The 15,044-nt window shown below is 45.5% G+C and overlaps 1 pseudogene; it reads left to right on the top strand.

The window, feature by feature from the left end:
• Positions 1–1,708: 1,708 nt before the first annotated feature.
• LOC101579911 lies at positions 1,709–2,801 on the top strand (annotated as a pseudogene).
• Positions 2,802–15,044: the final 12,243 nt, after the last annotated feature.

Genomic DNA, 15,044 nt, shown 5'->3' with positions numbered 1-15,044 from the left:
GTGGTCAAAGCCTCGTGTTTCTGCTTCAAGAAAAACCATCCTAGTCCTGTGAGCAGCCTCAAGTGCCTGTGAAAATGGTTGGCTACTCTCTCGACCCAGAAAACCCCACAAAATCATGCAAATCAAGAGTCTCAAATCTTCATGTTCACTTTAAGAACACACGTGAAACTCTCCAGGCCATGAAGATGCATAGCCAAAAGGCCACCAAGTATCTGACGGATGTGATATTAAAGAAGCAATGTGCACCATTCCGGCATTACAATGGTGCAATTGGTAGATGTGCCCAGGCCAAACAGTGGGGCTGGACACAGGGTCGGTGGCCCAAAAAGAGTGCTGAAGTTTTGCTTCATGTGCTTAAAAATGCAGAGAGTCATGCTGAACTTAAGGGTTTAGACATACATTCTCTGGTTATTGAACATATCCAGGTGAACAAAGCACCCAAGATGCACCGCCGTACTTACAGAGCTCATGGACAGATTAACCCATCAAGCTCCCCCTGCCATATTGAGAAGATCCTTTCTGAAAAGGAACAAATTGTTCTTAAACCAGAGGAAGAAGCTTCACAGAAGAAAAAGATATTCCAGAAGAAAGTGAAAAAACAAAAGTTTATGTCACGGGAATAAATTAAGAATAAAATAGATGCAAATAAAATTTTAAAAAAGAAAGCCATCACAAATGACATATGTGGTGCGCTAGCATGTGCTAGCAAGTGTGTGGAGGTGTGGCCACACACTTTAATGATATGCATAAATACTAGGCATGTGACTTTATTTCGTTCTTGTTGCTGTAAGCGATGTAATGTAACAGGCACAGCTTCTCCAAACACCCAAAAAAGATGTGGTGTTTGTCATTCAGAGACTTACAAATAACCTGAAAATCTAACATTAGGGGGAAGGAAACCCACTTATATGTCTCTTTTGTTATTTTCCTTGCAAACATTGTTTTTATTAATCTACTTAAAGAAATCAATCTATGATTGATTCTTGCTTTATTAATTTCTATTGTTATTTTCCTTTGTCTAGCTTTTTCTGTTATTCTTTTTGTTCTTTAATAACTTCTTAAGCAGATTTAAGTGCCTGCAAGCAGGCACAGGGGCCAGGGGTTCGATCCCCAGGCCTACTGTGCAGGCCCTGCCCCTGGGGCGTGCTGAGATGGCAATTGAGACTGGGCCTGGTGGGGCACATCTGTAATCCCAGCACTTGGGAGGCTGTAAACAGGAGGATCACTATGAATCAAATTTAGTAGTGAGATCCTTAACACCCTGTAGACCCTTCCCTAAAATGAAGGAAAGAAAAATAATAACTTCTTGAGATGCCTGCTTAGTTCACAGATACTCAGATTTCTATTTTTGTTATATTCATTCATGGCTATAAATTTCTACTGCACACCTGTCCCAGAATCTCATATTTCCGATAAACAAAGGCTCTAGTCTCATCGAATGGCACTTTATGAAGATGTGCATTTAGTTAGGAATACCAGCAGACACCTCTCGTAACACACAGAAAAAACTTGCCATGGGCCATTTTGTGAAGAGAGGAGACTGAGCAGCTGCTGCCGCATTGCTGACCTCAAGCAGCAGTCAAGTCCACATAAAACCCGGGAGCAGGGGATTCGGAATCGAATCTCTTGTCTCATCTCTCTCCTGTGAGGTTTTTTTAATCTTCAGCTACAGTTTTTCTCACTGTCAGCAACTTTATTTTTAAACACAATGGCTAGCAATGTTACCAACAAGACAGATCTTTGCTCCATGAATTCCTGTGTGTTCAATGGGAATCTGAACACTCTGGTGGTGAAGAAATTTGATGTGTAGGCCATCTTCTTGAAGTATGGCAAAATTGTGAGTTGCTCCACTCATAAGGGCTTTGCCTTTGTCCAGTATGTTAATGAGAGAAATGCCTGGGCTGCTGTAGCTGGAGAGGATGGCAGAATGATTGCTGGCCAGGTTTTAGGTATTAATCTGGCTGCAGAGACAAAAGTGAACAGAGGAAAAGCAGCTGTGGAAAGATCAGCAGACATGTAGAGGTCAGCACCAGAACACCCTTCTCTGTCCCCTCTACTCAGCTCCTCTTCTGACTTGGACTATGACTTTCAACGTGATTATTATGACAGGATGTACAGTTACCTGGCACGTGTTCCTCCTCCTCCTCCTATTGTTCAGGCTGTAGTGCCCTCGAAAGGCCAGCGTGTATCAGGAAACACCTCCTGAAGAGGTAAGAGTGACCTCAATTCTAAGAGTGGCCAGCGGGAATCTTCATCCAAGTCTGGAAAGTTGAAAGGTGATGATCTTCAGGCCATTAAGAAGGAGCTGACCCAGATAAAACAAAAAGTGAATTCTTTACTGAAAAGCCTGGAGAAAATTGAAAAGGAACAGAGCAAACAAGCAGTGGAGATGAAGAATGATAAGACAAGAGGAGCAGATGGTCGCCTCCCGGAAGAAAGATGAGACTAATGTGAAGATGGAGTCTGAGGGTGCTGCGGACGACTCTGCTGAGGAGGGGGAGCTACTGGATGATGAGGAGAATGAAGATCGGGCAGAGGACCAGCTGGAGTTGATCAAGGATGATGAAAAAGAGGCTGAGGAAGGAAAGCATGACAGAGACAGCGACAACGGCGAGGATGACTCTTAAGCACATAGTTTGGTTTAGAAGTCTTGTCCCATTATTTCTTTATCTAGGCGCTTGTCTAAGATCACAACTTCACCAGATCTTCTCCCCTAGTGTCTTCAGCACATGCTCACTGTTCTCCGTGTCCTACCATGTTCATAATTGCCCTGCGCCTAGTACCATTTTCACTTCCTTTGATGCTCCTAGTAGTTTTGCTGTCTTCTCCTATAATTTTTGCTTTTTAATTTTAATACCTCTTTATGACTTAACAATAAAAAGGTTATATGGTTCTTTTAAAAAAAGAAAAACTTTGCCATGCCAGGCATAGTAGCACACACCTGTAATCCCAGCACTTTGGAGACTGAGGCAGGAGCATTATCAGGAGTTTGAGGCCAGCTTGGGCTCCACAGTGAGTTCAAGGCCAGCCTGAACTCTATACCAAGAACTGTCCCAAAAAAACAAACTAAAAAGTCATCACAAATGATTTTTTCTTTACCATTGAGATACCATTATATTTAAAAGAATGAGGCACAAACAGTATTTTAGTCAGGTCCTAGACAGGAGACAGATGGAACCCTAAAAATGACTCAGGAAAGTTATTTGAACACTCAAAATAATGACCAAGTAGCTATTTATAAAGATATCACTGGGGAGTAGGGCCCATGAAGGATGACTCTACAACCCAGGTTTACTGACACCCAGGGGCTAAAGGGAAGTGACAGCTACTATAAGGGAGGGGAGACACCTTCGTGTAGGGGAAGCTACTCTGACAGAAGTTGTTACCATCAGTGGGAAGAATTAAATCAGCCCAAGCCACCTGTACACCAAGAGAGCCAGAGAAGCAAACGCCTTGACTCCTCACCTGTGTCCAGTCACGTCCGCAACCCAACCGGAAGGCAGCTGGCAATAAAGTCCACTTCTCCGAGCTGGACGAGGCCTTCTCCTGGGAAGCAAACAGGCCACAGAGACGGGTGAGAGTAGGTCTGAGGCAGCGCAGAGTGAGTAAAGACATTTTAAAAATTAAAAAGCCCGAAGTATTACTGATGAATCGTCATTTTAACACGCTTATTTCACCTCCCTCAAGTCATGTTTCTTGGCTTGAAATGTCTGTGCTCACAGAATTGTACAATCCATAAAGATAAGCTTCTGTCTTAGAAAAGAGACAACTGAGCGCCCTGCCCTGGAGAAGTTGGCATCACAGCTGGGGAAGAAGCCAGCAGGAAAGCCCAGAGGCAAGGATGTGGCCAGGGGGATGAGGGCCACAGCGCAGGCCCCTGCCCCCACCTGCCTGCACAGAGCCCCTCACACAGTCCGAGGGGACGGTCAGCCTCGTGTCAGCTCATGCGGTGTGGGTGAGCAGGGCTCCACGAAGCAAAATGGGACAGAGATTTCGGAAAGTGGAAGCTAGCGGTACTCTGCTACCTGCTACAGTCTTGCAGATTTCCTCAGCTTTCAGCACTTACGTGAAGATGAGTCTCATCACTCACAGATTCGCCCTGGAAACCCTTTCGCAAGGCCTCATCTCTTCTTGCCCTGAAGTCTACCTCCATTAGCCTGTTTGATCATGGCCTAATAGGATCACTTCTAATGATACGGGGAGGTTTCTCAGCGGGCGCTCACTGAAATTGTTTCTTTCCCTTTCTCAAACACATGGGAAGGGCCCTCTCACTTTCTCCCTGAAATGCTCTGATCTCATAAACAAGCAGACTTTTGTGTTCCAGCAGCCCAGACAGTGACATAAACACTCTTCAGGGAACCAGAGGGTACCATGGTCTTCAGTGAACCGGAGGGTACCATGCTTCTTTCTTACAGTGAGGATGAGGGCTATGGGATGGATGTGTAGATCAGCCCAGTGTACTGAATAAAACTTTATGTATAAGATAAAATATAGGAAATATATTCATGTTGGAATTGGATGAATGAAGGCTGGGCCAATTAAATATACAGGCAGAAAATTGTTAGAATAAGAGAGTAAGTCATACATAGTTCTCACAATAGAATGGATTTCGGTCGAATATGTTATAAACTCTTCCTACAACTCACCACAGGTCCCTAGAACTGTGAAATTCTTAGAAACTTGTTTTAATATGTATGTGGCACATAGGGATTTCTTCAACTTTTTGCCAGGGAGGTCTTTGGAACCAAATTCAGGGCTTTGCACTTCCGTGTAGGCACTGTGCTGCCGAGCTATATCTCTGCCCCACTTCTTAAAATTTTAATTTTTATTCTCAGGAAAAAAAATATTAGTTTACTCTGCATGAACCAATTAAATCACTTTCCTTCTTGTACAACAAGGATAGGAAGGAAAAATAATCACCCTAGTAAAATTCCTGGCAATGTCCTTATTTTAGATAGGTCTAAAGAACATTGTGCATCCATTTGTGTACTTAGGACCTACATAACCTGAAGATTAGCTACAAATATCACATTTAGTATAGTTCCTCTGGCATAACTTTAGAAGTCTTTCCAAATTTCTTGACTAAACTATTAACAGATTGTTGCTGACAGAGTAAACCATCCTTTATTCCATTTGTACAAACTAATTTAAGGTAGAGTGAAGAAAGCAAACACCACCTGCAGAATCTTAGTGGTCCCTTCAGGGTGGTTATTGGTAACAGGCCCACTCCCTGAACTGTCCTCTTTATTAATCTTTAAGCAATATTTCTGATTGTTATGGTTTGTGCCTATGTGTCCCCCCCCCCAACACTTCATGAAGTCATGGGGAAGCTTCTAGAGTTTGTGATTAATTCATGACCTAGTGCTGGGATTATGGGCATGAGTGCTGCTGGGATTATGGGTGTGAGTGCTACACCCAACCTGGGGTAGACATCCTGAATGCAACATGAAGGAGAAGGACTTGCTCTCTGTAGCCGTTGCTGCCACTATTCCTCCCATTTCCTCTAGCTTTTTGCCACCACCACGAATGATTGTCCTCTGCCGTGTGCCACCATGCCTTGGAGCCATCTGATATGGACTGAAACCTCCACTGACTGTGAGCTAAATAAACCTTTCCTTCCTTCATTTCAGGTGTTGGGTGTTTGTCCCAGCAACAAAAGATTAACTGAGACACATATCAAGTCTCAGAAGTTCTTGCATTTATCATTTTGCACTTATTTTTGAGAGAATAGTTTCCATGCGGGTGTCACACGTGCGCTTAGTGGGATTTCGGTACCTTGATATTTCTACAAAGTTCTAAAATGATCTTGAGGGCTGGGACAATAGCTCAGTGGTCTACGCGCCTGCCTGGCAAGCGCAAGGACCCAGGTTCCATCCCTGGTACCACACGTTATGCCAGCCCAATGCCAAGCTGGCCACCTAAACTGGGCATGGTGGTGCACGCCTGAAATCCTAACACTGGGGAGGCTGAGACAGGAGGATCACTAGGAGTCCAAGCTGCGTAGCGAGACCCTGTACCAAGTACATAAATAAATAAAGGGTTAAAAAATTAAAATAATCTTGAGATCACTTCGGATATTATCTTCCTTCTTTATTATTAGGTGCTCCTTATTATATATTCCTTATTCAGAATTATGTATTATTTATTATCATTCCCTCCTTTATTATTACTATTATTATTATGTATTTATTTATGTTATTTACTTACCATCTCCTGTGGTTTGGAGCACTGCGTTGTACACCTTGGCCACTGGTTGTTTTTATTTCTGATGCCCTGATCCAACACTTAGCTGCTAAATGATCATAACTGTATAACCTACAGAGCTTTTTTTTCAATCCGTGGAAGAAGATGGTGGGCATTAAAAATAAATAAATATGCTACTCCGTGCTATCTAAACCCAAATATGGCCACATGAAAAGCACTCCTTTCAAATTCCAACCCAATTTTAGAAACATAAAGCACAACTGAATAAATAACTTCATCTAGGACAAGCCTGGAAATTCCAGGAAACCATATTCAATCTTCCCCAGATTCAAAGATCTGCCCTCTTACACTCTGGAAGTGGCAGCACATTCCCTTTTGAAGTTATTTTTAAATGTACCCCCTCCAATAAATTAAAAGTGCTGTTTATCCTCCATTAAAAGTATTAGAAAAACATGGAGCCCCTGGAGCTCTTCGTCTGAACGAACCATATGGTCTTGGGCGTTGGGCCCTCAGAGGCCACCTGACCTACATTCGCGCCAGCTCGAATCACCTTGAAGACAACTGTGTCAAACACAGCCCCGCCAGACAGAAATCTAAATCCCATCAGAAACGGATTCCATAATCCACTACTCACTGTCAGGAAATGCTCCTTCATGGTCCAACTACATAGCGCAGGCTCCCGATTAGGCCCATTTCTTCCAGTTCTGCTCCTGGTGGAGGAGAAAAACAGATGGACACAATCCATCATGAGGACGGGAACGATAATTAGGTCACTTCTTTCTCTCCAGCATAGAAGAGGGAAAGGAAACCTTTGGGGCTCTCTTTTGCATCCGCTGTGTGTTACTCATAATCGTATTTAATCCTCTCCGAGTGGGTGAGAAACAATACTAAGAAAAGCCTTCTTTGCAGACCCCGCTGGGCGCTGCGGCTGTTCTCAGCGACCTCATCCTGCAGCCCTGAGCGCCTCACACGTCCTGCGCTCCTCCCGCTCCGCCTCCTCTCGTCCTCGGTGCCTATTGGTAGCACACCTTGGGTTCGCTGCACAAGTGTGCAAAGTAGGGGAGAAGGGCCGGTCAGGTCCAGCTCCGCCCGGCACTTTATTTTGTCCCGGGGACAGGGACTGGCTTCTCTGAAGCAAACTGAGCCCCGCGGAGCCGCAGGGGACAGTGAGAGGCGGCGCTCCGCACCAGCTCTTGAGTGTCTCAGCTTCGCAGGTCACCCCAGAACCCGTGGGCCCACACTGCGTGAGCTTAGGGGAGCTGAGTGCAAGGAACGGCAGTGCATCCTCAGGCTGCGCCACTCGAGGAAAGCGTTAGGAAACTCGGGGAGCACGAGGGAAGAAGCCCCCACACCCGGGGCCAGAGATGCAGGAGGCGACGGGCCCACAGAGGAGGGCAGGGGCAGAGCGCGGAGCACACATTAATCGGCTCGCGATCGCTCTCTTGGAGCGGTGGGATGCATCAGAAATTACCCCACAGTACTTCAAACACATCAGTTGCACAGACCTGGCAGACTTAAAGTATTTAAAATATTTGTCTCTGCATGTTTGAGCATCTGCTAAAGCATCGCCTGGCTGTCCTGGGTCCTCCAGAGTAACGGTGAGCAAAAGAAGAAGGGAAGCGCTGCCTCGCGAGCTGACCTGCAGCAGGCCGGCGGGACGCGGACGGCCACGGGAAGACGCGCAAAGCCGGGCCTGCGAGAGGACAGCCTTCCCGCTTCGCGTGATTCCAAGCACAAGGCCTCCTTGGTGGCACCCTGGCTCTGAACCACACAAGGAGACGCAGGCTCTGCAGCCTCCTTGGAGCCTGGGTCTCGGTCTGCCCCATCAGACCGAAGCCTGGCCGGGGTGTGTTAGGCCAGGCGAACGCGACGCCAGCCTGCGAGGCTCTGCCCCAGCCGGGCTGCGCTGCTTCTTCGTGCTGAGGGTTATTCATCCAGACGGCGCATCGGGAACGACCAGGTCTCTGGTGCCCGGATGCTGGCTGATGTCCCTCACCTTTCCCTGTTCAATACTTTAATCAGCATCTTGATGGAGGCGTAGAAATCGTGGTTATCAAATTTGCAAATAACACTAAGGTGAAAGGCAGAGCTAACGTGTCAGGTGACAGGATTCAGACTCAAAATGATCTTGACAGGGCAGAACACTTGAGATGAAAACCCTAAAGTGGAAGGAGCAGACAGGCTATGACTGGAAAGTCAACAAATAAATAAACACACACACTCACACACAGACAAGAACAGAGAGGTCTCTCATGAAGGAAGCAAAACGTAGAGGCTTTAGTTCACCTCTAGTTCAACATTAGTCAACATGTTGATGCAGCTGTATAAAAAATCCTGAGGCTACACAAGAGTATTACGCATATAGGGATAGGCGATGATAGCATTTGGAGAAGAGGACTCGCCTTTGAGGGCCACCCTTAAGAAAAATATTAATTGTTTTAAGTTTTCAAAGATCGGTGATGGAAATAAGGCTTTCATATTATGCGCAGAATTGCTGGGGGAGCTGCTTGCAGTGTAAAGGAGTGCTTACAGAAAACTAATGCACATTTTCAAGCATTATAAAGGGCTTCTACTGATAAGAATACTTCATCATTTTTAAACCTGTTAACTTAGGACCTCAGAACAGATCTTTGCCCTTTTATGTCTCAGTCTTTTATATATAAACTAGAGCTAAGAGCATCAATTCTTTGGGCTAGTACAAGGACAAACAAAGGTGCAGCTAAGCGTGTAGCACTTTGCCTGAACACAGTGCATACTCAGAAAGGGTAGGGGGTCTGGGGAGACAGCTCAGGGTCTAAGCGCCCACCTGGCAAGTGCAAGGAGCTGGGATTGATCGGCTACAGAGTGCAGCACGGGCTCCGCCCTGAGCCTGCAGAGCCAGCGCGCGCCTGTAATCCCAGAGCTCCGAGTCCAACTTGAGCAGCGAGAAAACAGTAGAAGAGAATAGGTGGGTGCAGGAGGCCAACCTGGGCCACTAAAGGAAACACGGCTCTGAACTGGCTCGCTCCCTTCCACACACCTTCCAAGCAGAAGCTACATGTCTAGCTGGAATCGGAGACAATGCTTTCATGTTGGGTGAGGGGGAATTATAACATTTCTGAGTTTTTTTCAGCTAATAGCTTCTAAGTTCCCTTAGAATGACAAGGTTTTGTAACTCTGAAACCATCTATGTGTTGGGTAGATGAGTATCAGATGCTGGCAAAACTAAATACACAGAAACAGTTACAACTGAGGCTATCTCTACTATCTGCGCCCTCCTCTGCGACCCACACTGCAAGATGGCTGCATGCATTAGCTCCTCTTTTTACCAATGAGGAAACTGAGGCAGAGAATGGAAATTCACACCGCTCGTCAGTATCCAAGCAGGGAATCAAAGCCAAGCTCCTGCAGCCAGCACCCCCTGGCCCAGCTGGCTGGTCCGCCAGGCTCCCCTTCCCCAGCTGCAGATCCCAAGAGGTCAGCAGGTGCCCTCGGTGTTCTCTAGTTATCTCCATACCAGTCTACAAGTGCACCAAAGATAAAACAAACTTGAGAGCATAAGGTGCTGTCATAGATGAGTTGAAAAATATGTTCTTCCATAGTTAGGAAGTGACAAATTCCACAAAAATTTATATTGTGAACTAATGAAACCACGCTGCAGTGTATCCTACCTCACTGGTTTGGGGCAGAACTCGTTCAGATGGGTCTCCCAATCCTGGTCGATTGTATTCTAATTCACACAACAGGACCTGTCCTTAGGTCTCAAGGTCAACGCTGGTGGATGACAAGGTCAACACTGGCCAACGTGGCTTCCTGCAGTCATTCAGGATTGTCCCTAGATGCATCCACAAATGGACCGAGCAGGCTTGTGGTGAGAGTCCAGGATGTTCTCCCCAGAGTGGACTCCATCTCTTGGAGGATCTGCTGTCTGACAGACAGTGTCTGCTGCCCGAGAGCACCGCTCGCTGTCTCCCTAGTTCCAGACGGTTCCGATGGGCACAGATGCAAGACGCAGGATGCCCGCTTAGGCAAGATGCTGCTGTTTACTCAAAGCAAAGCTTGGTGCCTGTCAAGTAATAGACAGACAAAGTGTGGGAGCTGGCGCTTGGGGAGAGAGCGGGAGCAATTAACTGCGCAGTGCAGCTTCTGAGGCCCCAGGAAACGGAGTTTGTGTGAGTGGGGGATTTCTGAGGGGAAGCAGGGAATTGGTGGGAACAAGTGAGGAAGCTGAAAAGTAAACTGCAAAGAAGTAACATTCTGTGACACCTTAAAACCAAATCTTTTATTCATATTTATTTGGGGAGTTTTTGTTTCTTGATTATTGTAACCGGTTTAAGTTTTGACTTAAATTGATGTTTCATTGTTTGATGCAGGTGTGTTTCCATTCCCAAATGCTTATACCACCTCCTCGCCTCCTCTTGCCTGAAATTTGAATAGTTCCATATTCCGTCTCATAAATTTGTTTTCTTTTCCTCTCCACAGAAGGCTGTAACTTAGAATTTATTTGAAAGTTCACTTTTGAAACTCAGGATAATGATCTACAAATATTTCCCTGAGAAAGATTTTGTGTACACAAATAGATTTTGTGTGCTGAAATGCTAATTTGATTGTGAGTTGATGAATATTTGTTCTGTTGTCTAATCTTCCCGAATATCTTACCAAATATTTGAATAGAAGTCTAAGTACTGAACTGTACCTAGAGAAGAAAAAAAAACTTCCTTCCCAGGATAAGAGGTTATGTTTATAGTTACTAAGGTTCTCAATGTATGAAAACTCACTGAGTCATTATTAATTTATATACACACCTTGAGGTGTGCCGTAGGCAGACCTGCTGCCGAGCGCAGAGCACACCAAGGAGCTCAGAGGTGAGAATCTCCTCATGGAACTCGGAAAGTGTCGGGTGGTGCGCACCCAGAGGAGAGCGAGCTCATGCAGGTGGGGTTGGGGAAGACAGGAGACAGGAATCAGTGATGAACATGGGTGAAAGGGAGGGTGGAGAAGGGGCCGGGCCAGTAAGGCGGGCATGAGCCTAGACCATGCCCAGAGACCGCGGGAAGCCTTCGAGCCTCCTCATCTGCATCCCCGATCCGAGCCTCCATCTCCCACTGTCCTGTAGCAGTCTTCCCCCACAGCCACTGCCTCTCTGACTGAGTCTGGTTTTAAGAGTTTCCAACCTGACAGAGGTAATCACTCCCGCTGACACAGACTGTGTGACAGCCCTGCAGATTGCAAACGTCACCGGGGTCTCCCTGGACTAACATTCGAGGTGCTCTTAGACTTTTGGGCATTTTATCAGAAACACAGCAAGCATGGGATAAAAAAAGACAGAAGGACCACAAAGTAAATCTATCAAAGTCCCTAAAATTCTATAGGCCAGAAATGGACATCCTCAGATGAAAACAAGTGCTGCCTCTCTCAGGAAAAAGGAAAAAAAGGTTCTAGAGGTGGAGACCAAAACCCAAGAGGCAGAGTTGAGAGCAGCAAAGCCAGACATTTAGAAATTATTTGAAAACTATGATTCTCCTCCTCCTCCTCTTTTTCCTCCTCCTCCTTATTTTTTTTTTCTTCCTTTTTCTTCCCCTTTTGAACAGGATATTTATGCCCTTCTCATCACTGCATTTTGAATGCAAATCACTTGAGTTTGTACTTATAGACAGCGAGGCAGTGTGTCCCGGATGGATGCTGTTCAGGCTCATCCACATTGGCACAGGTGATGAGAGCCAAGGTTTTTGGACTAATGAAATACGCATGAGTTTTGGGGTTTGAGGTGCTATGAGAACTCTGGGCCTGTGTAGATATATTTTGTACATAGAAGAAAAGTCAGTCTTTAGGAGATACAAGGTAAATGTCAAAGGCAGAACAATAACCCTCTAAAGACACCACGGTAGGCCAGCAAGATAGCTCAGCGGACTAAGCACTTGCTTAGGCAAGCACAGGGGCCAGGGTTCACTCCCTGGCATCACATGCTGTGCCAGCCCCACCCTCTGGGCCACCCTGAGCCATCGATGGAGTACAGGCATGGTGGCACACACTTGTAATCCCAGCACCAGGGAGGCTGAAAACAAGAGGATCACTACAAGTCTGAGCTGCATGGTGAGATCCTGCACAAAAATAATAAAATAAAATAAAGTATAAAAAAATAAAGACACACATGGCCACATCACCAGAAACTGTAGTAATGTTTTATATCAAAGGATGGACAATTAAGTTTACAAATTGCTGGAATCAGGGTTTACAGGAGAATAGATTTAATACAGGACATACAATTTATAGGATGATTTTATAATATTCACCCAAAAAGTCAAAGGCAGAGGAGTGCAAAAGATCTGTCCATGCAGTAGAGACCCAAAGAATCCAGCTGGCAGCCTGGATCCCACCACAATGTCCTGCACGAGTCTAGCTGGAGGCCCAGAGCCTGGGACAAGGTCCCACACAAGTCTGCTCAAAGATCTGCACTGAGAAGACTCAAAGGTCAGTGGTGAAAGCAAGAAAGTCTACACCGGAGGGATGAGGGGTCTGTGCCAGCAGGCTGAGGGGTCTGCACTGGAGCCAGGAAGCGACGCTCAAGGCAAGAACCAGAGCACCCCACCCTCATCCCCCCAAAAGAACCACAGCTACCCTCAGCAACAGCAAGGATCCAACATCCTCCAACAGTAAATGCTAAGTTCATATCAAGAAAGCCAGCAAGACAAGTTCCTCTAGGAGAACCAACAGCAGCCCTGCTCCCCTCCAGTCCACCATCTGTGCCACTGCAGCAGTCCTCAGGTGGGCCCTCCACAACAAGCCCCATGCTGACTGGTTTAGCTGGGTGTTCCACACTGACCTTTCTTAGGGCCAGCGAGACAGCTCAGTGGACTAAGTGCCTGCTTAGCCAAGAGAAGGAACCTAAGCTAGCCACCGAGACTGGGCATTGTGGTGCATACCTATAATCCTAGTGCTGAGAAGACTGAAAACAGGAGGATCACTGTGAGTCTGAGCTGTATAGTGAGACCTTGTATCAAATACACACATACATAAATGAACCTTTTGTTAATCTCCCACACAAATAAAGTTAAGGTTGTCAATCCAAGAACCTGAAAATAAGACTGTGCTGGGTTATTCCATGTATCACCACATGGGTTCTCAAATTAAGAAGAGGCAGAACCCAGGAGGGAGCCTGCGAGAAGCATGAGGCTGCCCACTGCAGGCCTTGAACATGTGAGTAGCATCTGCACCCTGCAGAAGGGACTGGGACAGCTTCTTCTGTCTCCAGAGAGAGGGACATGCCACAGACACCTTGACTTTCGCCAGTGAGACCCTGGATGCCCCTTCTGATTCTGAACATGTAAAATACTAAACGTGTGCTGTTTAAAGTCACAAAGCTGTGGTCACTCCTTAACAACACTGGCAAACAGCTGTCACCCAAGGCGAAGCGGGCACAGACCAGAGGGTGCCCAATGCCCTCTGCTGTGCTAGATTTAATCCTGTAGCTAAGGAGGGACTGCAGCAGGAAGCCTGTTAAAATGCAAATAAGTCTAGAGTTTAGTAAGCCGTGTCACCCAAACGCTAATTCCTTCGTTTTGACAAGTGTACTGCAGTTATACAAGACGCAAACACCAGGAGAAATGAAGCGAAGGCTGTGCAGAATTCTCTGCACTGTCTGCACAATTTTTCCCTAGGTCTAATCATTCTAAAATTAAAAGTTCACTTACAAAAGAAGTCTAGCTAAAAATGAAAGCACTGTGTTTGGATAGTTGATTCATGCATGTGCTAGACTCATGAATTATTTTTGCATCATTCCATGCTAATTTTAAAATGCTTAATTTTTTAAATTTCCCAGAGCTATATATTTTGCCATCTTTTTAGGTTTTTTCAAAAAAAAATTCCTGAAAAAAAAAAAAAAAAAACACACCAAGCAAAATTATGCACATGGCGAATCTCAGTCAACTGTGACCTGCCTGGCTAGCGCGGCTGGTGTTTCCTCCTTTCTGCTGGCCCCAACTTCTCCTCACCTTTTTTCTGTCCTTTTCTTCTCCTGCTGGGCTCCTCAAGTCTTTCTACTGAATTAAAAGCAGGAAGTGAAGAAAATAATTCATATTAGTTCATACTTGAAGTCATCAGAACTCTTCTTTAAAAATTTGTACTTCAGGGCTGGGGACATGGCTCAGTGGAATAAGCGCTTCCCTGGCAAGCGCAAGGGCCTGAGTTCAATCCCTGGTTCCACAAAAAGAAAAAATCATGTAGCCAGGGGATATGGCTCAGCGGCATAAGCATCTGCCTGGCAAGCGCAAGGTCCTGAGTTTGAACCCTGGTGCTGCCAAAAAAAAAAAAAAAAATCACTCTAAACTCCCATAGTGTCCACCTAGTGACTAGCAGAGAACTTAAAAAAAAAAAATTTGTACTTCAGGGCGGGGGAGATAGCTCAGCAGTCTAAGCACCTACCTGGCAAACACAGGGACCCCGGTTCAGTCTCTGGTGCTGCATGCAGTGCTGGCCCCACGCCATGCGGCCGCTGAAACCAGGCATCGTGGCTGAGAGGTTGAGACAGAAAATCACTATGAGTCCAAGCCACATAGTAAGACCATGTACCAAATAAATAAACCTTAAAAAATAAATGAATAAATAAAATCTGCACATCAAAAGAAACGGGCATTAAGGGATATTGAAACTCCTACCACCACTCAAAATAAATGTATAAATTTCTACCAGAATTTGCTTTTCTGTAACTCAGTTTCATATGCAATACTTAAGTCATGTGTTGTACTTTCTTTTCTTATTGCTTTGATGGGATGAATAGTTTGATACAAATTAATAAAAAAATTCAAAGAAATATTGATTCCTTTGAAAAGTTGAGCTATCTGGCTTAACAAAATCCCAAGATA

This window comes from Octodon degus, unplaced genomic scaffold, assembly GCF_000260255.1.
Source record: "Octodon degus isolate 3935 unplaced genomic scaffold, OctDeg1.0 scaffold00025, whole genome shotgun sequence".
Classification (NCBI taxonomy): Eukaryota; Metazoa; Chordata; class Mammalia; order Rodentia; family Octodontidae; genus Octodon; species Octodon degus.
Note: the sequence above shows the minus strand (reverse complement) of the source record. Positions and strands in the feature narration are given on the sequence as shown.